The sequence below is a fragment of the Alligator mississippiensis genome, chromosome 11 (genome assembly GCF_030867095.1).
Source record: "Alligator mississippiensis isolate rAllMis1 chromosome 11, rAllMis1, whole genome shotgun sequence".
Taxonomy (NCBI): domain Eukaryota; kingdom Metazoa; phylum Chordata; order Crocodylia; family Alligatoridae; genus Alligator; species Alligator mississippiensis.
Window position 1 is genome coordinate 14,223,822 of NC_081834.1, and position 27,374 is coordinate 14,251,195.

The following is a 27,374-nucleotide window of genomic DNA, read 5'->3' on the forward strand; positions in this document are numbered from 1 at the left end:
CAGTCACTTCTTTTTGCCCTTTGGAGCACTAGTAGTATAGTAGGAACTGTTTGGGAGGTATACTTAATTGTCTCCGGTGAGTACTAGATATCTACAGCTATAGACCTACTATTATTACAGTAGTGCCTATGACGTGTTAGGTACTGCAAGAACTTATAAATAGGAAAAATCTTGGTCCTGAAGAGTTTAACATCTTAAAAGATGAATAGAAGAATGGAGAAAGTGGTATATCCTAAAGATGGATAACCCAATGGGGGCTTATGTATACATTAGACATACGTTATTCTTTTTATCTCGTTAAAAATCCTAGGAATACCAGTATATACAGAAATGCATGAAAAGGAAATTACAGTTGCAAAAGGTAGAGCACAAAAGTTAGACATGACCAGAGCTTAAATTGCTTGTGCATCCTCAACTTCTATACCCTAAGAACATACTTGTTCTCCTTAAAATGAATATTAAAATTTCCAGAGAGAAGAAAGATAGAAACTGTTCAATCTGTCTATCAACCAGTGTCTATGTGCACTTTGTTTCTTGATCTCCACTCTAATATGATCACAGTATTTTTGGGACACTTCCTTACTCAAAAGGCCTTCATTCAGGATAGCAGTTGAGCCTAAAGTAAAACGCAAGGCTATTTTCACGAATTGGGACCGCATTGTGCAAGATATGATGTGTTACCTCTGAGGCAGGGAACTTGTGGATATAATTGCATGCAATCCTGGAATTATGAATTAAGTATTGAAAAATCAGAGCACACAGGGCAGAGTAAAGGTTAAATGAACAGCTCTAACTTCAATTTTCCAAATGTTTTAATGTTTGGGATAGCAAAGAGAAACACAATGCAAGTTTTATCCAATACACACCTGATCGCATAGGGCTTCAGTCTCCGTGATTCATATATAAAAATGAAGATTTCCCCTGCCCAAATGCAGATCCATAGAGAAGGGACAAGCAGTCTCTTCTTTTGTGCCATTGTTGCGATTTGGTATCAACTGTGTAGCATCTGCAAGGAAATTTCAGGCAACGAGGCCACCAGGAACTAATGACCCACCTTTGTGTCTCTAGTCCCCAGATCAGTGTGTGTGCACACAGAATATGCAGCTTTTGGGGGATAATATGCAGTCTCTGAAAATCCAGCCTATTAACTCTGTTAATTCTATTGTTTTCTCTCGTCAGGCCCCCCTGCACCCACGAGAGAGAGCGGCACAGAGCCCACTAATTACACTAACAATGGGCGTTCTGCAGTGTGTCTTTCTGTTTGTCAGTTTGATTATTTTCTGACAAAGGCAGCACTTTCAGGGGGGCTGTTCTTCTTTCTCAGGCAGTGCAGGATACAGCCGTAAACATCAGGAATCCTCTGGTTGTAGGGAGCAGCTGGAGAGGGAAGCTTTCTGCCTGCTCCCCCTTGCTAATATTGGCACAGGCTTTTGCAGAGATATTTAGCTAGGGCCTAAACTGAATCTTTCCTGGATTTATTCCCAAGACTGACATGCCCTAATCACCTGGGAAGGAGGCTCTCTCCCCAAGTCTGCAACTGATGACCATTTTATCTTCTAGACAAATGCTCTATATGCTCTTCACATCCCTTGTGGCATTGCTTGCAAGCTGGAAGACCAGCCCATCTGCTTAAATTCTCTAATCCAGAGGCAAGAGGGGATAGGACTTGGTTGCCCCAAATCCACTCAGCTCACCTTCACCCATGCTTGCATCCTCATGGAATAGCCTGATTTAATTAGCATGCACAAGTGAGGTCCTAGCACCCCAGCTCCATTTAGACTCTTCCTCCATTTGGAAGTGCAGCTGACCTGAATCAGGCATGTCCCACATGACCCACAGGAGATGTCACACCTCCCCTTAATGGTGCAGACTTCCTGACTCCTCTGAGAGAGAGGGCAATAGCTGTTACTACACGGGGAGCAGGGCAATCAAGATGTTAACTCACAGCCCGAGGATCTCTGCCTCTGCCAACCACACAACTATGGGACCCAAGAGAAAACTGCTGGAAGCAACTGGACTGTGGGCAGGGGGAGAGGGATGATCCTCTCTACTTCTTTCCTTTCCCTCCTCTTTCTCTCTGTTGCTCCTTTCCCTCCTCGCCCCCAAATAACCGGACCATCTGGCTGCATTCGTACATGTTAAACAAATGTTTGACTCCATTATCAGCCCGTGCCTTTCCTCCCCCCCCCACCCCCCCAGACAGATGGAGGCTGAACGTGCGCAGAGTCCGGACCTGCAGCATTCATGTGTGTGAATGATAAAATTGAATTATTTATGACCATGTGAATAAGGCTGACTGCTGCTGAGGCCAAACGGAAAGGGCTCCATTACGTGGCAAACACCTGTTGCTATGGAGCTCAGCTCTTTCTCCCCCCTTCTCTCACTGGCTCCAGGCATAATTACCTCTTCACACCAAGCTGGATTTCTGATTATTGCAGTGTGAGGCAGAGTTGCCCACCCTCTCCCATCTCCTCCGTTCTTGCCTTGCCTTCCCTCATGCAGTCTGAGTGCACCTTAGCGTTATGACTGCCATGTTCAGGACAGTTGCGGGGAGACATGGGATGGAGAACAGGGGAGAGCAGACAGGCTTATTCTGGCTAGCACTTATAGAGCATAGTAGTAGCCCAGTGCCTCACCCATGGTCAAGGGTTCACCTTGGAGTTTCCACAGTGAACGGGCTCACCATTTCACAGAAGGGGCACAGAGAGTCTGGGACTCTCCCAGATTCAAGTACGAAGAACTGGGACTTGAACCTGGCTTTCCCCTTTTCTTAACCATCCTCCTCTCATCTAATTGTATCAGATGCATTCCCAGGGCAGGGTCTGGACAGTCAGAGCCATATGTCCCATTGGCTCAAAGAATCAGGCAGCCAAGGATTCCAGCCATGGTGTAGGGTTACCCTCCTCCTAGGACACACAATGAATCCCTTCTTCAAGAACAGGACTCTCTCTATTAGTGCACTACCCTCTCTATAATCCCATCTGTTGGTGGGTGGTTGGGAGCTGAGAGCAGCCTCCTTTGCTCACAGTAATGGGGGAGAGGATGACTCCATCCACTCTTTCAAGGGCCTTCAGAGGGGCTGTGGAGAAGTAGCAAAGAACCCCTCTGAGGCTGCATTCATTGCCTTAATTGGGTTGTGAGCAGATCCTGGCCTATCCATAAATATGACAGTGTCCATTCCAACTCTGGAGGGATTAGCCCCTGCTGGATTCTGCTTGGTTGGAAATAAACTGAGTCTTCCAAGTCCATGGAGCTTGGGAATGAGATCTGGTTTGTGCCTCCCAACATGGCGAATGTGAAAGGTTGGTAGGGCTGGACCCACAGAGGTTCCAGAGGATCAACATGTCCCTTGTGCTCCAGCTGTTTCCTACAGTCCTTTCCCCATCACATGTGAGTGACTAAGTTCTGTCCAGCTGGTTTGAGAACACCAGGCAGGCTCCAGCCCCTGCCTTCCACTGGCCTCTCTCCTCCCGAGCTCCGGATCTGACTCACATTGTCAGTTGCCATATGTACACGGCCACTCACGCTCCTTCCCCCATTGCACGCGCCCCCGACTGCCTGCTCAGCTACTGACAGTCTCTTTGCCCGCCCGCTGTGAGGTGCTTGCTGCAATGCCCTGACATCCACTGTAAGGAAGAACTGCTTTTCCAGAGGTGGAAGGAGAGGAAATCATGAAAGGGACTGGGCTCAGCTGGGGACCAGTTTAGGCTGCCCTACCAGCTTAGGCTGGCAGCCCACATTTGGTTCCCATGGGCAGGATTGTGATGTCATGTACAGGCACCAGAAGCCAAAATCTGCTCTGTGGAGCCTTTGCTGTGACTGAGTCTATGTGCACACTTTCTGTTAACCCTGTATTCCTTGTGCCCTTGCACCTGTGTCTCCTGGGTTCATCCGGAAACCTTCCCTATCCCTCTATCTGGGGAGGAGTTCCTTCCCCACACCTGACAAGTCAGAATCAGTTTGCTCCCCTGTGAACAGATGCTCCCCCATCCTCTCCACAGTCCCTAATTTCCAGTGCCAGATCCCCCGCCTAGTATCAGAAATGCAGACATGCAGAACCAAAGGGCTGAGACACTCCATACAGAGGAGTGAACCTCTTTTCCCTCCCACCCCCATGCCTGAAAGAATATAACACAAACACTTGGTGTCTTTGCCATCATGACCATAACCCCCTGCACTCTAGGCAGGAGGCAGAGCTGCTCTCTCAGGGGCGTGGCCCATTTCGGAGCTGTCAGCCTTGCAGCCAGCTCCCTGCAGTGATAAACTAGGTTCTGGAGTATACAGATGATCCCTTAGCATGTTAATACTCAGAGAAAGGGAACTGAGAGATGCATCCCTGAGAGTTTTGGATGGTGTCTTGCAAGTACGTGTCTGGCTTGCTGGTGCACTGATAACCAATCCCCGCTGAGTGTTTGTGATGGCACGAACCGTGCCTAACGGTTCTCTTCAGCTCATGGCTTCTCAGAGAATCCCCATCAAGTCAGCTCCAATGAAAAGGAGGCTGGACTTTTCCTGCCAAGTGCACCCACCCTGCCTGGGCACTGATAGTGATGCTAGGTGCAGGCTGGCTCTCACATCCTCCTCCCCGCTGTGGGACAGAGTCTGCCGGGAGGGCACCAGGAGTAACCAAGGGCAGACCTAGAATCTCATGCACAGTTCTGTTCACGATGCTGGAGCTAAGACAGAGAGGGCTCTCCGGGGCTGAGGGGAATGGCTTCAGTCCCTGCAGCAAGCAGCTGTGACTCCAGTATATCTAAGGAGCAGATCTGTTGGGTAAAAAGGGATGAGACATGGTGGGGGGCTGCTGTTCTTCTCACTCACTGCAGGGTTACAGGTGGGCACTCAGAAACATCTCTGGTATGGCTGAGTTTTACCCCGAGGTCCCTCTTGTAGCCCACTGGCCACTCCTGGGGCTTCAGTAGGGGACGAGGAGCAAGGCTTCATGATGGTCTAGAGACAGGGCCTAGCTATTCACTAACATAGAGGGTGACATGACCCTTAGCAAAACCTTTGAGCCACCGGGGCTCAGTCCCTGCTGCCCAGGGGACTCCGGGCATTTCCAACCAGCCCAGAGTGGTTCAGGTATTGCATGGGACAACTGCCAGGGCTCTACATCTGAACAAGGGAGCACAGGGGAGCAGCGTGGGAATGGCCACTCCTTCGCTTTTGGTTTAGCTTAGGCCTAGCCCCTGCTCTACCGCAGACAGAGCCCAAGAGGGTGCTGCAGGCTGCCCCTTCCTTGCATGCCAGCCACACTGCTGTGGGCATGAGGCCAGGAGGGGAAGCACCTGGCCCCTGGGAGAACAAATCTGTGTCTGTCTAGTTAACATAACCCCTGAGGTAAAATAAAGAGAGAGCTAATTGTTACCATAGTTACATGAAGTGGCCTTTCTAAGGGAGCCGCGTCATTGCTGCTGTCACAGGGTTAAGGTGGTGGGGGAAGGGGACGTGTTTTCTTTGGAAAAACCATGGCAACAGATATTTCTAAGGGAACAGCTGTGCGTGTGTGTAGAGGCTGTGGGGAAGGGGCTGGGTTTTTAGATGGTGTAGACACTGTCAAAGCAAAAGCAACAGGTTCCACCCAGTAGAAGGCATTGCCAGAGGCAGACCCCGCCAGTCTGCTCAGGGAAAGGGAAGGCAGATGAGATTTTAGCCTCCCGTTCGGAGCCCTCTCTGTAGTGCTACCAGCGGCTGGGAGCACTGTGAAGCCTGGCAGTCAGTCCCCATGGATGGGAATATATCTTCCCACAGAAGCAGTGCCAATGGGCGCTGGAAGCAACAGGATGAGAGGAAAAAGGGCAACGGTAACAGCCTCTCATCCTCATAGATCTGCATCTGCTGTCAGTGAGGGGTGTCAGCTCAGGAGAGGCCAAGCCTGCAATAGCAGGGGTCAAAGTAGGGTGATTGCAAAGACACAGCTAGGACTCCAGTCTCTTGTATTCACTCCCCAGGTACCTGCTTCTGAGGAGACCCTTGCTAAGGGGGGTGTCTGCCAGAAGGGGAGGTGCCAGGAGCACTCGTGCCAACCCCAAGTGTTTGTGCAGCATTTGCGAGGAATCCTAGAGAGGGAAATGGCTGGCAAAAGTCACAGTGAATAGTTCAAGAGCAATCAATGGATTAGACTGAGTTTGCATAAACCATTAGGCAAATAATCAGGGAGCTCATAGTCATTAAAATCAGGTCCTAGGAACCAAAGCTTGCACAAACAGGGATAGAGGGGGAAAACAGAGAGACATGCTTTGCTGTGACTAATGCAATCAGTCCTTGGGAAAGGGCAGGGAGTGCCAGGGTCAGGACTGAGGACCCTGAGAGGGGATGTGCCTAGCACCTGGTTTGGCCTGCCTTTCAACTTTGCAAATGGCCAGACAGGTCCAGGGAGGGAGGAAAGATGGCTGAGCTCCACATGGCGCAGACTCCCCTCTCTCTGCTATTTCATCAGGACGTGTTTAAATTCTAAGATCAACATCATCCCTCCTTGCAAGACAGACTCTTAATTAAGATTATTTCCCTGAAGGAAGCTGGGCTGGAGAACCTGACTTCTTGGCGTTCCAGTGTATTCTGGCATTCGTTTACACTCCAGTTACGGCATGACTTTGCCGTCTGGAGCTGGGTTCAGCTGGCTGCTCCCACCGGGGGCTCCTCAGCACAAGAAATATTCAGAAATGAGGGCTACATTTGGATTCCTTTCAGTGAAACCACCTAAGCTTTACTGAGGCCTGAAATGGAGGGAAAGAATTGCTCCACCTTTGGGCTTTGCTTTGCTGTTATGTAGGGGACCACCTTGATCTGAGTCTTATGGTAAAGATCCAGCATCAGTTTGGAAGAACCTTAAATCAGGATTCTGGGGAGGAAAACTAGTACAGGATTCCCTGGTGCCCTGAGAGACTCCAGTCCTCTCTGTAGCTAATAACTGGGTAAGTTCCTTTTCATTTTAGCTGGCATGTGACTTTCTCTTCCACAGACCCGTAGGAGTAGCAGGCAGGGAGAGCCCAGTACAAGCTCTGTGGAGGGTTGAAGGAAGGCAGAAGAAAGGGAGTGAGGCAACCAGAAGACCAGGACTGCTAGTGGTCCTCACAGTGTGTCTTAGTGTTCTCCATCAATAACTCTCAGTGCTCCTGGCTTTGTACCTCGAAATCCACTTCCAGAGCATGTGGCCAGAGTCTGATGTGGGGAGCTGCCCTTCTTGACTGTACACATCTCAGCTATGCTCAGCTCCCTGCTCCAGACACAGGCATCTCCCAGAGCATCTGTCATGATGCTCACTCTAGGAGGAGGTTGCTTTGCAAGGACACACTCCCTTGACCTGCAGGCAGAGTTAAGATTAGGGTTACGGTAATGACAAAACCCAGATCCCCCTCCCAGCTGTGACTGAAGCTGGACGGAGGCATTACAGCAGTGGGAGCTCCAGCAAGGAAGTCATAAAGTCCATGCCTGATTTCACACAGAACAGCAGCTTGGTTTGGGGTGGGAGGATGCCATTATCGTCCTTTGTCTCAGGAGGGACAGGGACTGCCCCGGACAACCTTGCTGCTCGTAGTGAACTGCATGAGGACCCCAAACACACACAGACATTTGGAATTGTTCATTTTCTTTTCCCCACATTTATTTTTACCCCACAGATCCATGTCTCTGAGCTCACCAATATGCAGCCGTGTCTCCTCTGTCCTGGAAATGAAATGCCTAGATCTCTTTTGTGTGGTTTTAGCTCCACAAATGTTTCCCTCGCTCATTAAAGCCAATGGGAAACACAAACCTAGACCCCCTCCTGCCAGCCCTACCAAGAACCAAAGGCTGCTTGAACTCTGTGTTGGGGACAGGTGATGGCTCTCCTGTCATGGTTTTCAAACCCAAGGCTTGCTGGCTGCATCCCAGGAGAGGGACATGCTCTCAGTTCCACATAGCTCTCAATTAAGTCTTCAGGTATAGCTCATGCCTCTTCCTGTACCATGCTCCACCTGTGCTATTGAACTCTATGGGAAATCTTTGCTTAGGGCCAGAGGCTGTGCTTGAGCTGAAGTTTCTGCTTATTACCCAATTTCTCACAGAGCTGGTGACCATGGTGAAGTTACTTGCCTGAGGATCTTGCATCCTGAGCTAGTCTTAGGCAGATTAGAGCCCAGATGTCTCCAACCTGCCACCACAGGGCTCGAAGGCTTTGTCTGTGTAATAGGCCTCTCCTGCTGACTGATGTCACAGCTGCCTGTTCACTAATCATAGGGCCAAGGCCTTCCTTTGGCAGCTGTATGTTGTTTGTGTTCCATAAGGCTTCGTATTTTCCCCTCCATTAGTGCTGAACTACAATTCCAACCTGGCACCTAATGAAAAGCTCATTGGGAACAGGATGTTGAGATACGTATTGGGACTCGGCTCCCTGAAGTAACACAAGCCAGTCTGAAGTGCAGTGCAGAAGCACATCTTAAACCTGGCCATTGCTCAGTTCCCTGCTAATCACAAACTCGCGTCTCACCTCGGTCTCACTACAATTTCACGCCTCCGGCTGCAGCGTCTAAAGACCCTCCATGGGGGTAGCTTGAGGTGCCTGCTTTCTTTCCCATCATCACTTCATAATGTCAGGCCTGACAGGAGATCAGTCTGCCCTGGCAGCTGCATCCTGCCTCCCTTCCTCTTGCTTTAAATTGGCCCCCTTTTGGCAGCTGTCTGAGCCAGGCGGCTTGGCTAGAAGAGAAACCCAAGCAACAGGAGGGTCTATTGACAGAAACCCTGCCTGTGGGGCAGTTCTGCTGCCTGCAGATGTGGTAGTGAGCGATAGGGCCATTCTCCTGTATAGACAGCTCTGAGGCTGTAGACTTGCAGTGGTAGCTCTAGGGGAACTGGTGTGTCTGGACTATAAGTGCTATCTTGTCTAATATCAGGAATCATCTTTTCCTGCCTGAGCTAAAGAGCTAAGTTCTGTAGCCAGGGGGACATGTAACATTCTCACAGCCCCTATGGAGGAAGCACCAAGTGGGTTGTATAATGCCATGAACTGTGAGTTACCTCAGTAATTACCCTATCATTTCCTTCTGTTGCTACCAGGGATGCAGCTTCACTGCCAATAGCGGTAGAAGTGCTTGACCAGCCATCTCCCGATATTTTAATCCAAGCCTCATCTTGCCTAGCTTAGGGCACACGGTGGTTAAAATATCCATGGCTACTAGCAACTTATCTTTGCTGCAACTACTTAGGCAGGTCAAACCTACAATTCTTTGTGTATATGGAGAATCATTTAGAGCCATGTTCTCCAAATGGTCCCTGGCTTGGCAACCTCACCTTTGGCTGTTTCATGTGAGCTACTGAAGCCAAGTATAGCTGAGTCCAGCACCTCTGTAAAATTAAGGTTCAGTATCTCACACTGATCATCTTAAGAGCAAGACATACAAAACTGGGGGAGAGGGGGGGTTGTTGGATAAGTGCCTTGTTGTCTTCTGTGGCATTTTCTGCTCACTGACAAGCTGTATCCAATTTTACAGCGCCACTAACACAAGCACAGTGATTGGCTCCCAGAGTCTGGATCCTGGGGTGTTGCTGCCCACCACACAGTGACCTTTGTTGAGACATATATATTTTAAGCATTCATACACAGTGAGATAGGTGTGCGTGGTGCTGTGTGAAGAGAACAAAGTCCTGTCCTGTGCCCAGAGCGCTGACTTCTTAGGCATGAGATGATGTGATGCAGGGAAAAGAAGAAGGAGGGTGTGACAGCACCCCAAGCTGACTGCTGATGTGCAGTATGTGACATGTTGACTTGAATTCGGTCCTTTCTATTACACTTCATCTCTCCCATCTATGTGGTCAGTCCAATAAAATATATCAGTCCTCCCCCCTCCCCCCAAAAAAGCCTGGCTCTTCACATATTTCCTGGCCCTACAGCATCACTCCAACACTACCACTTCATTTAGAAGGCAGACACCTGGCAGGGGAGTGATTGCTGGGGAAAACATGTCAGGAAGTGGGTTTGAGGAGGGGAAATGAAAACCCTCTGGTCAAGTGACCGAGAATGCTAGCAACTCTTCAGGCAGAGAGGGAGAGGGAGTCTTGCAAGCAAGCTGTAAGAATTCATTGAACATGACTTATGACACCTGCAGAGAGCACTGGAAACAGGCTCCCATTGCGAAAGAAAGAGGCTGGATGGCTGACTGAGTTGAGAGCTGATGCGTGGCTGAATGGCCGACTGGAGACCTGATGGAGAGATGGAGAGACGGCTGGGGGAAGATATCATGAGGCAATTTTCACTGCTTGCCTGCATCTCCCTGGCTGACCTGGGAAGGAAGCTTTTCCTGCAGCTTTTGTCTGTAGCCGGTGTATGTTTACTCATCTTGTACCATACCCCTCCGTCTTAGCTTTGGGAGTCTGGACTGAACATAGGTACAGCGCTGGGGAAGGTGAAACTTTGCCAAGGACAGGAGTTTTATGGAAAGATGGAGGGATAGGGGCATATATAGGGTGTTGCAGTAGATGAGGGCATGGGGATGAACTGTTATTGACAACGAGGGCAAGGCCTGGGTTGCTGGAGAAGCAGGTGTGGGTTAGGATTTTAATAACTCCTTTTATATGAGGAAGCTAGACAGGTTAAGAACCTGCCTTTTCACAGATATTCCAATGCAACAGACCACCCTGAGTCTAATCCTTTGCACATAAGCCAATGCAGTGTGCCATGGCAGCTTAATGTCTAATTCTCTTGTAGCAGCTGAAGCAGATTTCACCTCTCTCTCTGTTTGCACATGGTTGGGATTCTCCAGCACAGCCAGGACTGCAGACAGCCTGCCAAACGATTGTGATAAGTCACCGTGCTGCTGCAGACTCTGGGCCAGCTGCACATTGCTCAGAGTCTGAGCTCTGTGGCAGGGGATCTGATGCAACTTGTTTGTTCAAAGGGTTTGTTTCTTTCCTCTGGAGACCTGAATGGCACTCGCAGGACCCAGGTCCCCAGGGAATGTCCAAGACCTGAAATTCAAGAATCTCCCTTTTCACTAAACATTCTCCAGGATTGCCTTCAAATTATCTCAGGAAACTCATTCACTGCCCACAAAGGCAGCAATTCCCATGCCAAGATCTAAACAGGAGACCTCCTCACTATGTAGCCTATCCTGGACACTGGCCAGCCTGGCTGCTTCAAAGGAAAATGCAAGAAGACCCCACGGTGTATAGTTATGAAGTGGACCATGAGCTGCACCATCTCACCCTAGCATTAGTTGGAAGCTGTTTGAGGCATTGAAGTATGTGGGTTTGTCTCCCTTTTTATCTAATCCTGGCTAATGTAACTGTGGATGTTCTCATGAGCCATGTGATTGTCTCACAAATACAAAACAGGACCTGGCACAGTCAGAGTGAATTGGTTTAAAATTACAAGCAAATGTTCTTAGGTGTTTTCCCTCGTGTTCACCCAGCTGCACTCAGATCAATGAAATATCACGTTATCCCTTAAAACATGCCATCATGAGGAGAGGATTTTCAGTGTCAGCTAGGTGGACCTGTCCTAATTTTGTGGGCTGCGAGAGGAAAACCTACCTCTCCCTCTGCCCTCCACACATCGGCACATGGGTGTATTGAAGGGTGTATGTGGAGCCATTTCCCTGTGCGTACACATGTACACACACAATCCTTCTGCCATGTTCTCCCAGGCTGATGTTTAACTCTCCAAACCTACAAATGCTAAAGCTTCAAGGGGCCTCTGTTCACATCTGACAGCAGATCACAGTGCTGGGTTAATCGCGTCAGCAGTAACAAATCTAATTAACCTGTGGTATGGTGTCTAATTTGTGCAAAGTTGTTGTGGTTATTGAGCTATAAACTCCATCCCCAGCTTTAATTGAAGTCAGTCGCACTCTGGCCTCAGTGTGCAGGTTCCTAGCTGTGTCCAGCCACCTTCCAGTCACCTTGCAGGTGCCCTCAATTACACATAGGCCATTTTGGTGGCTGCCTCCAGCTGGAGCTTTCATGGCGGGTGAGATACTCTGCTACCTCCAACCTTTGAGACAGTAACCTCCTCTAATTACATGGCTGCTCCAGCACTAATGCCAGTTCTTACTTCCTGCAGCCTCCAGGACTCAGCAGTGTCAATTTGCTCACTTGACCACATCATGCAGTAGATGGTGGGAGACAAGACCAAGTCATGGAGTTTCCATCAGAGCTGCTGGGCCTTGCTACATGTTTAAAACTCTTGTCATCGTTTATGGATGCCACCTGGACCTATTTATTCATTCTTTTCTCAGGACTAGCCTCCCTCTGATATCCTGGTATCCTCAGGCAGAATGAGAAGCCCTTCAATAATGGGGCAGGCCTGTTATTGAAATCATGTTATAGTTCCAAGAATTAGGTATCTTATATACTGTCTTCTGAACAGCAGGAGTTGGCAGCACTGATGGCTAGGGAGTTATTTGTAGTGTCTTTTGGAGCAGTGCAGAAAAAGGGCTGGAGAAATTACTACTAAGTCTGAAACACTGGGTTCCTGGGGGTGCGAGCAGCTCTGCAGTAGTATTGTCTAGGCCCTAGCCTCATGGATGGGTTCAGAGTTCTCAGCAGGTGAGTAGAGAGGGAGGGAAGAATGCCCTCTAATTAATTGGTATGAAACCCCACTGAAGGCTCTTAGGAGATTCCTACCCTGGAGAATGTTAGTGACTGCTTTGGAGAAGGCCTGATTGGAAAATGATTGGTGGAAAAAGAAAAACCTTTTTAAAAAATTGGCATTTTTCTGAATGTTTTCAGAGAAATTTTGTCTTAACAAAATGTTCCAGCCAGCTCTACTTCAGTGACAGCTGCAAAGATAGGCTGCTTCTCTGGCAGCAGCAGTATCCTAACTTTGCTGTGCTGTGCATCCTCCAGACATTTTGACAAGCAAGATCACAGGGAGTAATTGGCAAGGTGAACTGTGTGGCACTGAGACTAGAGGAGGTGAAGTCTAGGCTTAATATAGGCTCTTTTACAGTAGATCCTCATCTCCTGCAACCCAGAGCTGGTGCAGAACAAACAAGCTTCCAGCTATGTCAGGGGGTCCTGGTCCAACATAATCAAATGATGATGTCGCATGATCTGGTTATACCATAAATGTGGTAGCTCTGTCCGCAGGACAAACACTTCATGGGACAAAGCATAGGATCATCCTTCCTAGCCGCTGAATGGAGTGACGGCATTGGCACATGGTGGTGCTGACTGGGTTGTAACCTCCTGTTCTGTGCATGTCACCCATCCCCCTTTGGGACCTTTACATCTCCCAGATAACAAATATTATTTTTTTTATGTCTTGTTCATGCTCTTCACTTTGGAGCTTCTTCACAAGAGCTTCTCCATGGTGGTTTTCACTGCTGTAGCTTTCCTTGCATCCAAAGATTTCAAAGCACTTAATAAGAATTCAGATGCCTTACAACACCGCTGACAGCCAGGGTTTGGAGAGGGGAGGACCCGAGATGAAGTGAGTTGCCTTAGGATTGCATAGCCAGCTCATGGCGGAACTGGAACGTAGCCCCGGTGTGCTGCTTCCAAAGGTTCTTGCTATCGCACGTTCTTTGGGGCAGGGTCTCTCCATTGCATGTTTGTGCAGCACCTAGAACCATGGGTCTGGGTCTATGTCTGAGGCTGCTGGCTGCAACAACAACAGAAATATTAATTAGCATACTGATAAGCATGCCTTTGGGATTTCTGGAAATTGGACGTGTATCATCAAAGGCTGTGGCAGAAATGGGTGCATCTCCAAGCAGGTGATTTCAGCCAGACATTTATTTTTGACAAAGAGAACAGCACAACAAGGAAGAACAAAAGAAAAGTCTTCATGACGGAGAAATTAAAAGAGATGGACAGACAGAGAGAGAGTGCAGTGAACGTGAGACTGCGATAGCCGGCTGCTGCTGCCTTCTGAGAACAAAATGGCTGCGAGGCGCCTCACACAGGGACTGCACTTACTGGAAATGTAAGGCAGCAGCATGCAAACATACACCCTTCCATAGCTAGAAACAGGGGTGCATTTTTAAATCAGAAAGCCCCCTTTGGTGGGCATAACTGGGACCTCTGATACTTCCCCTGCATTTCAATCTGAGCGCTCACACTTGTACATCCTGAGGTGCCGGAGTAAAGCTAGACCTGGGATTAGAGACAAGAACCCTGCTTTACACCTGCTATCAATGGTGACCTCAGATGAAAGGCCTAGCCTCAGGCCAGAGGAAAAAATTAGTCTCCAGAAAATAGGAAGAATAAAAAAATCCCCAAAAAACTAAGATACTCTTTAGGTCAGAGTGGGTACATCTACATGCCAGCGTGGGAGCACTCATTAATGTGCTTACACTCCTGTATATTAAATTTAGTAACTCTGATGTGAGCAGCGCCATCCCTAGGGGTCCCGCCACTCACCAGCCCCCCTCACCCTCCCGCTCTGTGGTCCGGCCGTTCGCCACCCTCCCTTCCCCCTGGCTCCAATGGATATGCCCTGGGCTCCGCACACCCCTAGGGATGGCTCTGGATATGAGGTACTAAATAAATGTGCATTAGGCTGCAATAATGTGCATCAGTGAAAACACACTTTTTTAGTGATGCTAAAAGAGCAGTAGCCTATTTTTACTGTGCATTAGCGTATTAGCACAGTTTTTGACGTGACGCTTTAATGCGCAGTAAAATAGGCTACTGAGCATTAAAGTACACATGTAGACGTGCCCAGTTGGAGGCAAGGCTACATCCTTTGGCCAAGCATAAGGATCTTATGGAAAGCCACAGTTACAGGAGACTCCTTCCATATCATCCCTTCTTCCCATCCCCCACATGCCTTTGTTCTGTAGCTTCAGAACCTGTGGGAGTTTTTTCTTTCTTTAATCTGGGACAAAACCAGCTTGTTGCATTGCTGATGGAAAGGGAGGGAGAGGAAGAGGAAGTGAAGCCAAGGAAGAAGAGCTGATTTCTTTACATTTTAAAAACAGAATTAAAAAGTGGCAGTGAGACTGCAGCGTAATTATCCCTCTGTTCCAGCTGAAATACAATTAAGGCAGCTCTCAACGAGCCCCCGGGATATTGCGGTTTACTAATTAACAAGCGGATATGCTGTGGCCCCTGTCAGGACAATTATAGCACGAGACAGGCTTCAGGAGTTCTAATTACACATCAGTCTGCGACACACTGCAATACAAATTAACAAGGGGCCCTGGCTGGCATTAAAGGGAGTTTACCTGGCGAGTGATTATTTCCAGCCAACAAGTGATGAGCATCTGCAGCTGAAGGGTGACAGTGCATGCAGACCTGACTTGGAGCAGCGGCAGGGAAGGGATCAGGGATCCAGTTGAGGTTGAGCTCAGAGCAGAATTTCAAAGGACCCTTGTCATCCTCTTCCTTGCAAATTTTTCTACCCTGTTTTCTTTTTGGGAGGTTTGAATTTTCAGAGCCAAAGCCAAATGAACAGGGTGGCTCTGAAAATTCAAACCTCCCAAAAAGAAAACAGGCCAGGGTGGCCTCAGGGTGGGGACTAAAGGCTATGTTCCTACCATTCACGATACCTCGAAATGCCGCACACATGTTGCATACCTGATGATAGCCAGTGAGAATTATTTCTCATTTTTGGAGGGCCCTTTGTGAGTCTCACAAGGTAGAGTGAAACCACAGACTAAGTCACTCCAATGGGTAAAAAGCCTCTGGATGGCATTTGCCTCTAGGATGGGATGGTTCCATTTCCAAAGCATATGTAGAGTGGCTTGTCATTTTTTTCCAACCTAAGCTACAATGTGGAAGGGTCAGGCATAGCTGATGCCCTCCATAAAGATTATTGTGCTTCTCAAATCCTGTTTGTTACATAGGATCATAGAAATGTAAGGCTGGTAGGGACCTCAAGAGATCATGCAGCCCACCCCCAGGCCTGCCCTGAGGCGAGATCAGCTATGCCACACAGGCTATCTCTGACAGATGTTTGTCAGACCCATTCTTTAAAAACTCCAGTGAAAGAGATTCCACATTTTAAGGAGTCAGTCGAGATCACTCAGAGAGAAGCATCTAAGTAGCCACAGTAGAGAAAATTTTTAATCACTCATTAGAAAACCAGGAGGAGCTGAGGCAGATCTCATGGTCATTACAGTCTGTCTGGACTATTTTCATCATTTCCTATAACACTTGACATTTCCCAAAACCTGGTTGATGACTTATAACCTGGTAGGTTGGAATCCATGTAGGTCTAATTTATGATCAAGGTAGGTGTGATCATGCTGGTGAATATTCACTGTCAGTGGGTCCACTTAGTCACATGGCATTGCTTCTATCTCACATGGCATTGGCTTTGACTTACACTTCAACTGGTGAATAACAGCTATCAGACTTTCCGGCATGAATTTTCAAACCAATAATCTTTTCTGCTAACACCTGGGAAAGGTTCAGGATTCATGAATGCTTTCATCAGGACACGGCGGGTGTTGGAACACTGACAAATAACTAACACCAGGGTTTCCTGGCCTGGGTGAATTTTTTCATACAAATAGTGTATTTGCCAAACATTCAGTTTCAGATTGAATTCTTCAGTAGCATAACTTGGGGTATGGGGAGGAGAGGGGCACCATCCCTGGACACCAACTTAGAGAGGGTGCCAGTATGGCCTCCTTCCCCCCTACCCTCCCTCTACACTGCCTAGCCATAGGAGCTGACCAGATGCAGCCCTTTGCCCAGTAGTGTATTTGTGGGGAATCATAGAAAAGTCAGGCTAGAAGCAAACTCCAGTGGTCATCTAGTCTAGCCCCCTGCCTAAGGCAGGATCATCCCTATTGCTGTCCTCCCCAGGAGGCTTTGCCATGGAAGAGACAGCCCTGTATCCCCTGGAGGGAGCAGCAAATAGGGCACCAGAAGCAGCCCCCAAGGAAGCCCGTGCTGCTGCCCATCCCTCAGCAGTAACATCCACAGCAGTAGCAGGTGCCACCCAAGTGAGGAAAACTGGGGCAGGTAAGACTTCTCTCCCTCTCCACATGCCCCTCTCCCCTACCCACTCTCCAGTGGCCAGCATAATTCCCCCCAACCCTGCACCAGACACAAACAAGAACCTCTGCTCCAGGCACTAGAAGAGCTTGTTACACCGCTGGAATTCATTGAATAATTTGGGGCCAAAAAAGGGGGAAAGATTTTTCAGAAAGGTCAAATTTCAAACCAACATTTCCTTTCAAACTTTAGCTTGATTTGATGTTTTAAAAAGTAGTAAAAATCACTCTGAAACCAAATGAGATGTTTTGTTTGAGCTGAAACACACACACAAACACATTTGTATATGCATGCATATACACACACACACACACACACACACACACATGCACACACACACACGCACACACACACACACACTTTTTTCATTCTATTATTGCAGGAAAAGTCCTGTTTGTGTCTCAGGCACTGAACCAAATTGCTATTCGCACAGGCATGATGGCTCTACACATCAGAGGGAATTGAGCTCAGGACACTTTCCTGGGACTCAGGGGCTTGGCAATTTTGTAACCTGTTGTCTATTGTGGTGACAATCCTGAACCAGAGTGGGTGTTTACAATACTGTTCGCTTTCACTGAATCTCAGGCACAAACACTCCTTTGGTCCACAACCCAGCAGCAGGAGATATTTGATACAAGGCTGATACATCTTCTCTGCTGGAGCTGAGATCATAGGAAAGTAGGGATAGAAGGGACCTCACAAGGTCATCTAGTTTAGCCCCCTGCTCAAGGCAAGATCATCTCTGACTAAACCATCCCAGCCAACTATCTTTCTAACCTGCTCTTGAAAATTTCCAAGGATGGAGACTCCATGACATCTCTAGGCAGACTGTCCCAATGCTTGACCACCCTCATAGTCAGAAAGTTCCTCCTCATCTCCAACCTAAATTTCCCCTGCTTAAGCTTGAGTCCATTGCTCCTAGTCTTATTGTCTAAAGCCACAGAGAAAAGTCCATCTCCATCCTCTCTATAATCACCCTTCAGGTACCTAAAAACTGTTCCTAAATCCCCCCTCAGTCTTTTCTTCAAACTAAATAACTGTAGTTCTTGCAGCCTTTCCTCATAAGTCTTCCTTTCCAGGCCCCTAATCTTTTCTGTCACTCGACACTGGACTCTTTCCAAACTTTCCACATCCTTCTTGAAGTGTGGAACCCAAAACTGGACGCTGTACTCCAGGTGAAATCTCACCAGTGCTGAAATGAGCAGAAGAATCACTTCCTTTCATTTTCAAGTAACAGTCCTGTTAATATAACCCAGCATACTGGTGGCATTTTTTTGAACAAGAGCACACTGTTGACTCATATTCAACTCACGATCTACTGTAACCCCTACATCCTTCTCTGCAGACTGCAGCCTAGCCAGCCATTTCCCAGTCTATATTTGTGCGTGTGATTGTTCCATCCCAAGTCCAGGACTTTACACTTGTCCTTGATGAATATCATCAGATTGATTGTGAACCATTTCTCCAGTCTATCCTGGTCATTCTGGATCCTAGCCCTAGTCTCCAGAGTATCTGCAACTCCATCCAACTTGGTGTCATCTGCACATTTGCTAAGAATGCACTCAATCCCACCCTCCAGATGTCAGTGGACTTGCCTCCTACAAGAGAATGAAAAGGAGAACATGTGACTAATAGAGCAGTGATAGGTGGAAAGGCTCTGAACCTATCCTTATTGATACTTTATATTGTGGTTGGGCCCATGGAGCTCCATCATGGACTCTTGGTGCTAGGGGCAGTATGGCTATAAAACTAAAAGACCGCACTGGAATGGCAAGGCTGATACAACTTGTTTTTCCCTGTGGATGATGCTTTGGCTGTAACTCTTCTCCTGGCAAAGAGGAGGTAGCTGGAGAAATGCCATAAGTGCCAGCTGCAAGAGATAATGCTTCCAGGAAAGAACCCAGATCTCACTAGGTCCATATTTGTGTAGGCTAGGCAGAGATTTTTTAACACCAGACCTCATTGAGGGTGACCATAAACAGGTCACTCGACGTGTATTATACCTAAAGGCTGCAAAAAGCAAACAAGGGTCCAGTCCTAGGGTGGGCTATCCCAGATTTCCCAGTGCCTACAGGTCTCCTCTCAGCTCAATGTGGCTATGAGCAAGCCCCTTCAGGCAGTGGGTTTGCACACATGAGAGGAGAATCCAGCCTGAGTGGTTAGCCTGTGCCAAGGACATAACTCATACAAGACCAATAGGCCCCCTCAGGAAGGAGTGACGTTGTCAGGTCTCCACAGCTGAGTCACAGCACTGGTACTCTTCAGGGCAGCCACGTTGTTAATAGCAATCATGCTGGAAAAACCTGCCACACCTTTATAGCCTCCTGTTTTGGGGCCTTGCCCAGATTAACTCCAACATCCAGGACCCATGTAACCCATGGAGGACCCATGGAGGAAGCCAACAGCCTGGTTCCTAGCATCACTGCTGTTCAACATTTATAGGTGCATCACGCCCATGTGTCTTCTGCAGCAGACCAGGAAACCCAGCCCCAGCCCCTGGTAGTGAAAAGGAGGATACAAAACCAGTTCTGTTACCAAAGGCTCTGGTACAATACAGCTGTAGGCTGACTTGGGGAAGCAGACTTCAGGCCCTGTACACACCTGGGTTTAAGCTGGACTAGCTACAGTCAGAATTGGACCCAGCCGAGATGGGCAAGCTATTGCTGCTGCTGCTTCCCAAGGCCCTGGCTAAGAGGCTATAGAAATATTTCATTTAATTCAACAATAGCGTGGACTATACGGACCCCTCCACTCCAGCTGAGCTTCAGCAAATGAAATTTGCAAACAACGAGCAGAGCCTCTCTCAGGCCTGCGAGCATCTGGCACCCGGTGAAGGGGAAGGTTTCCTTGCCCTGGAAGAATAATGGAAGCTGCTGCCTTCAAGGACACGACATTCAGCTCCTGTTCAGTTCTGCAAAGAGAGGCCATTGAAGGAGCAAGCTGGGCAGGAGAGGTCCTGGGAAGTACTCTTCACACAGCACTCCCAGTTGCCTGGGGCTGGGGCGAACTGTTGCTGCTGGGAGAGGGGTGGGTTGGACGGCTCGGTGAAACAATCAGTCTCCCCCCATGCAGTTCCTGACAAGAAAGCCTCCAAGCATCCCCTAAGAGACCTCGTCCCACCCTGTGCTGGCCAGCTACTGGTTGCAGCTTGTCCTCTCTCCTGCTCTAGTGAGACAAACAGCACCATTCCTCTCCCTTCTCCTTGTGTGCTCTCTCTCCATCCCCACCATGTGTCTCTGCAAGCACACCTGCCTCCCTTTCCAGCTTAGGACTAGACTCCTTTGGCCTCTCCACTTCCCCCAACCCATACAGTGACCTCACAGAGGACAGTCCGGTTGTCCTCTGTCCTCTATTGATATGAAACCCTTTATGTCCTCTTATTTTTCTCCTGAAGAGAAATATAAAGGGCATAAAGGCATTGGGTTTCATGTCAATAGAGGACAGAGGACAGAATAGCAGAAAACTGGAATGTCCTCTATGATGGGCAGCCCACCAGCCCCTTTTCTGGCCTTCCTATGCAGATGGGAACAGAGTGGACGTGGGGCATGGGTCCAAGGCCCTGTTTAGTCACCCTTCATACAGCACACATCTAATCCACTCTGGGACAGACATCCCTGGGGAATGAAACCACCCCTCGCTATCAGAGTGAGTATTTCTCTCCCACCCAGGAGACCAGTCTCATTCTTCTAACGAACATGCCACTGAAAGGTGGGGTTTGCCACGCTACTGCAGTTATCCCAGTGCCTCTTCCCAAAGCAGCCTGGTTGCTTCCTCCCCCCTACACTGAACCCTCTGTGCTTGGGTGCACCCTTCCTGCCTTCAAACAGGGATGCAGCTCCATCCTGTTGCCTTGCTGAGCTGTTTGCTCTGATGTCTTCTGTAAGGCACGTGGCCAATGAGACAAAGGGGCTGCCTGCCTCATGGGGTCTGACTTGAGGCATGCCTGGCAGTCCCAAGCTGCACATAGTTTTGCTGCAGAAGGATCTTAAAGGGACTGAACTGGTTATATGTGGGAACCCAAGCTTCCAGGGCTCCCTTGCAACAGAGCAGGGGCTGTGGGCCCTGGAAGAAGGGGACCTGCAGAGTCAGTGCTGTTGGGGACCATGGGCTGTGTTGCAGGAAGGCCACCTGAGAGTAATGAGAAAGAAACCTTATTGGGTTGGACAATAGGAGGTTCTACCCTCCTCAGAGAAATAACTGACCTCTCTTGTTCTGAGCCAAGTGAGGTCTGTCAGCTGGAAAGGAGTGAAGTTGGGGTGGAGGTCAGAGATCCTGAGGAGGGGAAGGGGTGAACTGGAGAGACAGAGTGAAGAAACAAAACTTTTTGCAATGTGTCCAGACCAGAAATGGCTGCTAGCTTTGGCCCCGGAGATGCTTGAGGCTGGCTTGCAGAATTCTCTGGGAATTCACTGTCTTCAGCAACTTCATGAAAGCCATGTGAGTGGGTAGGCATGTGTGTGTAGGGGGAGTTAGTAGCTAAAGCAGGTGTTGTCTGAGGCTGGGGTGTTTCGTTTTCTCTTGGTACCGAGTGAACGGGATGAGACTCTGTCAGTCAAGGAAAGAAGCAGGTGTTTCTGACTCTCAAGCTACTCAGTTCTCCAAATGTACAAACATGAACACGCCTTCTCACCTGTTCCCCAAGGGTGTAGGCAGCAGGTCCAGTTTGCTTCCTGACATCTGAGGCTGGATCAAAACACTGCTGCAGAGCAATGGCAGCCAGTGAACAGCCCATTCCACCTTGCACTGAGGTCCCAGAATAAATCTCATTAACAAATGCAATTAACACGAGCCGGGCTCATTCCCCCGTGCCACCCCAGACAGAGACGTACATAAAAATAACTGTTTGTTACACAGCGGGCACAGCCTGGCTTATCGCTGCAGACAGGAAATTACAGTGCAAAGCTGCACGTTTCACTTTTAATAACTTTGGCAATAAACTGTCTCGTCAAACAAGGCCAAGACAGAGTGATAATGAAGCTTCCGCCCGGCCCATAATTGCCCGCTATTCTCCCAAGGAGAAGGCAGTAAAGAGGGGTGACAAGGAGAGTCAGATGCCTTCCTCTCAGAAGAGGCTGCCTTACAACCATAGGGCACTTCAACACCTAACTCCCATGACTGTATTCATCCATCCCTTCCTCTTGGGGACCCAAGAATGATTGCTCTGTTTGGTGCTAATGGTGTCTGCTCCACCCCAGAAACAATCACATGTGCTGCCTGGCCTGGATCTAAAATTAGCCCTGTCCCACCTTATTGCAGTTCTGTGGCACCCTCCTAGGTCTCTTCTCCCAGCTCAAGGCTGGGTTCACCAGCTGGGCTCAGGATACCAGGGAGAGACAACTCAGTGTTGGAGGGTGCTGTATGGATGTCTGGGAGCAAAGGCAGGGAGGTCAGAGGGAGAGGTGCAGGTATTGTTCTGCATAAAGGGCAGCAGCAGGGTCTCGCCAGTGAGGACTGATGTATGCAGAAACTTTAGGCTTCAAGCAGCTTGACCCATCTTCATGGAGGAGGTGGGCACTGCCCAGCAGAGCTTCTCTACTTCCTCTGCCTCCCAAGAGTTCTCAGTTGGGAGGAACACACCACTCTTGATGACTGGCTCCTCCACTGTGCACATCCCAACTCAGGGCTGAAAACCTTTAGGGAGCAACCAAGGCTGGAGGGCCTAAGCTATGAGGAGGAAACACAAGATTGCTAGGCCGTGGCACCTATAGACTCAGCAGAGCTCCCTGCCTCAGGTCATCATTGGTTAGAGGTGCATCCTGGGCATAAACTCTTTGTTTCCATGACTGAGAGCTGCTAGTTCATATTCACGGCTTCTTCCTTCACCTGCTGTCAGCTGCCTTCCTGCTCTTCCCCTCACTGTGACTGACTGCCTATAGCCGCATGTGGCTCACAGCAGGCACAGGTTCACACTGCAACACACAGCTGCCTATCTCAGCAAAAGGGCCAAGGACTGAATGGATCAGAGAGACTGAACAAACCTACTGCTCACTGAAGGTCTCCAAGCAGGTTCAGCATGTGAGGGGCAGTGTAAAGGGAAGAAGAGCCACCTGGGACTCATAGATGTCTAGGTCAGAAGGAGCCATACTGATCATCCAGGCTGACCTCATACATAATACTGATCCTCTTTTGGTGACTGCAGCATCAAGCCCATAGTGACTGGTTGGGCCTGAACCTGTCTTTTAAGAAGACAGCCAGTCTCTTTCCATCTGTGGTTGCTGGATGGCCCTCCTTCACAGTGCTGAAACTCACAGTCTTGAAAAAGGAGGATGATCACAAATGGGAATCTGCTCTGTTCTCCCACAAACACCTGACCAGAGAGCTCCTCTTTGTGGTGCAAGGTTATCCAGGTTTCAAGAGCACTCCCTGAGCTGAGCCCAGCAGCTCTGTCACAGCAGGCCAAGGAAAGGAGAATGCTTTCCCCTTTCAAGTACCCAGCTCCGTTCTTTTCAGCCCTGCTCCCTCAGTGGTTTTGTTGTCCTACCTCCCTCATATTGAACTTCATGAATTGCTTCCTAGTGGGTCACCCTCTGCATTTGTCCAAGCGGCCTGAGGAGGGCACACACTGACTGCACTGCAGGGAAACAAATGAGATATGATGGTTACGAAGGGAATGGGACTACAGCAGGGGTTGGCAATGTTTTCTGGTGGCAGACCACAATGATCCAGCTGGGATCTGAAACCCAGACTCCTCCATTGCTTCTCCTGATGCCCAGCTAGTGTGGCATGGCCAGACCTCCCCTTCAGAAGCCCCAGGCATCTGGGTGCAGAGCCCCTGCTGCCAAATGCCACTGAAGCCAGGGCTCTATGAGCTAGATCCAGCCTGCAGGAGCGTTTAGTTTGGGAGGTGGCCAGTAGTGCAGACAAAGCTGGAGATGAGATGGCATTGAAAAGGAGTCCAGGAATAGGGGAACTGCAACAATACGGGGCATCTGTTTCAGACAGTATGGGTGAGTTGGAGGAAGGACTTCAAACCCACTGTAGTTGTCCCTTCCGTCTAGCAGTTGCAAAATAGGAACCACCGTGGGTTTCCTTAGGGGGCATCTTATTCTTCTGGACTGTTTTTTTCTTCTGGGAAGGCTCTCACAGAGGGCCCTCCTGCTGCTTCCACCGATTTCCATATCCCCTCTCTCTCCCTGTGTTTCAGCTTGTAGACTCTGAGGAACACAGCCTGGCCCTCTTATCTATGCCTGCCTGCTCAGCATGTCAGGTGAACATTGGGGGCTGATGGAAGAAAGCCCTGCTTCCATGTCCCATACCTCTGCAGAGCCACAGGTGAGTGGAGGATGCCTCAGTGCCCCCACGGGTCCCAGGGACACTCGGGCTCCCTGCAGAAGGGCTAGTCCAGTTGCTTCCAGAAGTTTGGGAGGTCTGGGAACATCCCAATGATCAGGCAGCAGAGTCCTTTATCTTTATCAAACCTCAGGGCTGTTCTCTTGGGATGGACCCACCTCTTTCCCTCCCTTTCTCTCTCCGATATGTGAATGGGGCCCTCTTTGTTCTTCATATAGGAGCTTGATGCCCTGACATCTTTGCTGAACTCTTCCAACCCCGTCACCACCTCTACCCCATAGCTGTATCAGCCCTTCCCAGATTGGGAAACAAGCAGAGAGGTGGTGAAGCTCCTAGTCAACTTTCTAACATGTGAAAACCTCCAACTATACTTTACCCAGACTTGGATGTTTCCATCTGCTCACTCACATGAGCTAAAAACGATCACCCAGGTTTCCTAGTGAAACCCCCCAAAAGTGATTGAACAAAGCTTAGTTAGTCAATGTTCATAAAACACCTGAGAGCCTTGGAGGAGCAGTGATGGAGAAGGGCAAACCCCTGATGTTCAGCCGCTTCCCTTAAGAACATGTATCCATTTGCACAAAGAACTCTTCCCTCCGCTATGACTTGCACTTGTCCATCCCTTCACAATGACCCGTGGGAGGGTGGAAACATGGCCACGGGGTGACTATGCAAGCCGCAGAAAAGAAGCAAGAGATTAATATTTTGATGGTACAGTCTGCACCAGCCCCACTCAGCTCTGTAGGCAGCACTCCAGCTTCTCAATAATAGGAGACAAAATGAGACGTGTCCAGGCTGCGACTGGGAAATGAAGCATTTTGGAGTCACAGCAGGAACCTGCTGGTGCTGTTGGAGCCCTCTGCCTGCTGCCTGGCTCCCTGGGCAGGGAGAAGGCATTGTTATCCACCATTAGGGACCTCACCTGGAATTGCTGATCTGCATTCATAAACATGATCATGCTAATTGTCTGCCACTGCCGCCAAGCTGCTCTTGCCTGTCACTGCCTCCTCCCAGCACTGGGACTTCACATTTATTTGTCTCCCTACCCACTCCAAATGTCAAGATGTCTCTATTCTACAGGCCCTTTGATTAAAAGGAGAGAGGAGGAGACTGGAGACAGTGAGGCAGACAGACAGCAAGGTCCCAGGAGAGCAGAGACAGGGGAAAAGGGCAAACCAAACTGTGACCTGCTATAAGCCTGTGCATCTCCACTGACTTCTAATGAGATGCACCAGCTTGCCCAAGGCCTGGTTTTGACCCTATGATGGTGTGTGTCACAAACATAGCTTCAATATCCACTGACTAACTTTACTTGACCCTCAAGCCAAGAGCTTTACAGACCACTGTTTTACAGCAGGGCTTTTTGGTGCTGAGACAGAATGATCCAACTTAGAGCCAAGGAGGACCAGCGGTAGGATCCAGCTGCTACCTGTCTGGCCACCACTTCTCCCCACTTCTCAGCTATGGTGCAGCACTATGAATCCACCTGCCCCAAAGCCCCCCACCACCCAGTTGTGGCATGGCATGGTACGGGCAAAGCCCTCCATCACTAAATGCTGCCAAAGCCCCCTCTCCCTGCAGCTCTGGGTTGGATCCAATGTCTCCATGGACCAGATCCATAGGCTATAGGTTGCCAACCCCTGAAATCTACAGCATCCAGCAGGGGTGGGTTATGTACATGATGTGTACAGTTTCTCTGTAAATAGCAGGCTTTTTTGTAGTAGCAATGAGAATACCTGTATTGTATTGCAGTAAAAATGAGAATAAGGGGAAACTGCTGGTGATCAGAACTGGAGGCATCCAAACTGTTCAACTCCCCTAAGAACACATTTTCTCCTGTCTCACTCGGAAGAGGGCCAATTACTTGTCGTAAATTATTCATTCGCCTAATTTAGCCTGTTATTCTCTTCGTGACCTACCCAGAGTTTTACAGATTTGTTCATTAGTCAAAAATTGTCCAAATACTTTATTCAAATAGACTTCAAGGTTTTAGGCTCCTGGCAAACTTTCAGCCTAACTTTTGGCTTATATGCAGAGACTGCTTGGCAATTTATGTCACGTGATAGAGTTTCTGAGCTTGGAGTAGATGACCTGAAATTTTGTAGGCAAGGAAAGACAACTGAGAGATTTCAAAAAGGGGGCAGTGAATGCATCCTACACCCACTTTCATGCCACCACACTCACTGGGGGACCAATAAAACTTGCTTTTCATGAACATTGTTGGCAACAAAATAGTTCAGTTCAGCGGGAAGCTTGCAGAGAACAAAAAGGGGATCACAAATCTCTTCAAAGCTTATGTACTGGTTTTGGCCCTGATCCCATGTCTGAATCAGTGTAGTTAGACCACCGCAGTCAGATATAGGTCCAAACGCGTCAGCAGGTATAGCAGAAGCACCCACACAGATTCGTTGTTAGAGTCAGGGCCATAATCTGACTGAATGTTGCAGATGTTTGGGGCAACAATTGTCCAGACCTAATCTATTGGGTGCTGACTGACTGCTGTGCCACTCTTTTTTTCTGCTTTCCTGCAGAAGCTGTTCTCTAATCTTTCTGAAACACAAAATTCAGTAAGAGCTATTAGTAATAGTCAACAGCTTAAAACTAGCTCTGAGCTCCTGTTAATAATGAGATAATGCAAAAAACACAGCCTAAGAATTGTGGTTAGTCAAATCAGATGAATCCAATGTATTCAAATGTAGTGATTTAAGGCCATTTTAAGCAATTTGACTTTTCTATCTCTACGCCTGTGAGCAAGCGGAGGGTAGAGACATAGATTGGCTGGGGAGAGATAACCCCAATGGCCTTTTACCAAGGAAGACAATAGATAATAGGCATGGAAAAACTCAGCCTGCTTTTTTAGCCCCACAATTGTCCATGCAAAGATTTCTTTGCTCTTAAAGGGGGATGTTAAACCTTTGCATACACTTGTGGCAATTGTCCTTTGCTAATATGCCATGTTTATGAAAAGACGACTGAAGAAAGGTTAAAGGAAAGGAATATATTCTGCCTGGACAAGCGTTGATTGATAAGATCTGATGCAGAGAAGGAGCTCTTTGAATAGAAGAGCCTATTAGTTTCATTAGTCAATGGTCACAGAGCAATTGGTGATGGGTTTAAGCTGTAGCAGGGAAATTTTGGGTGACATTTAGGAAAAAGCT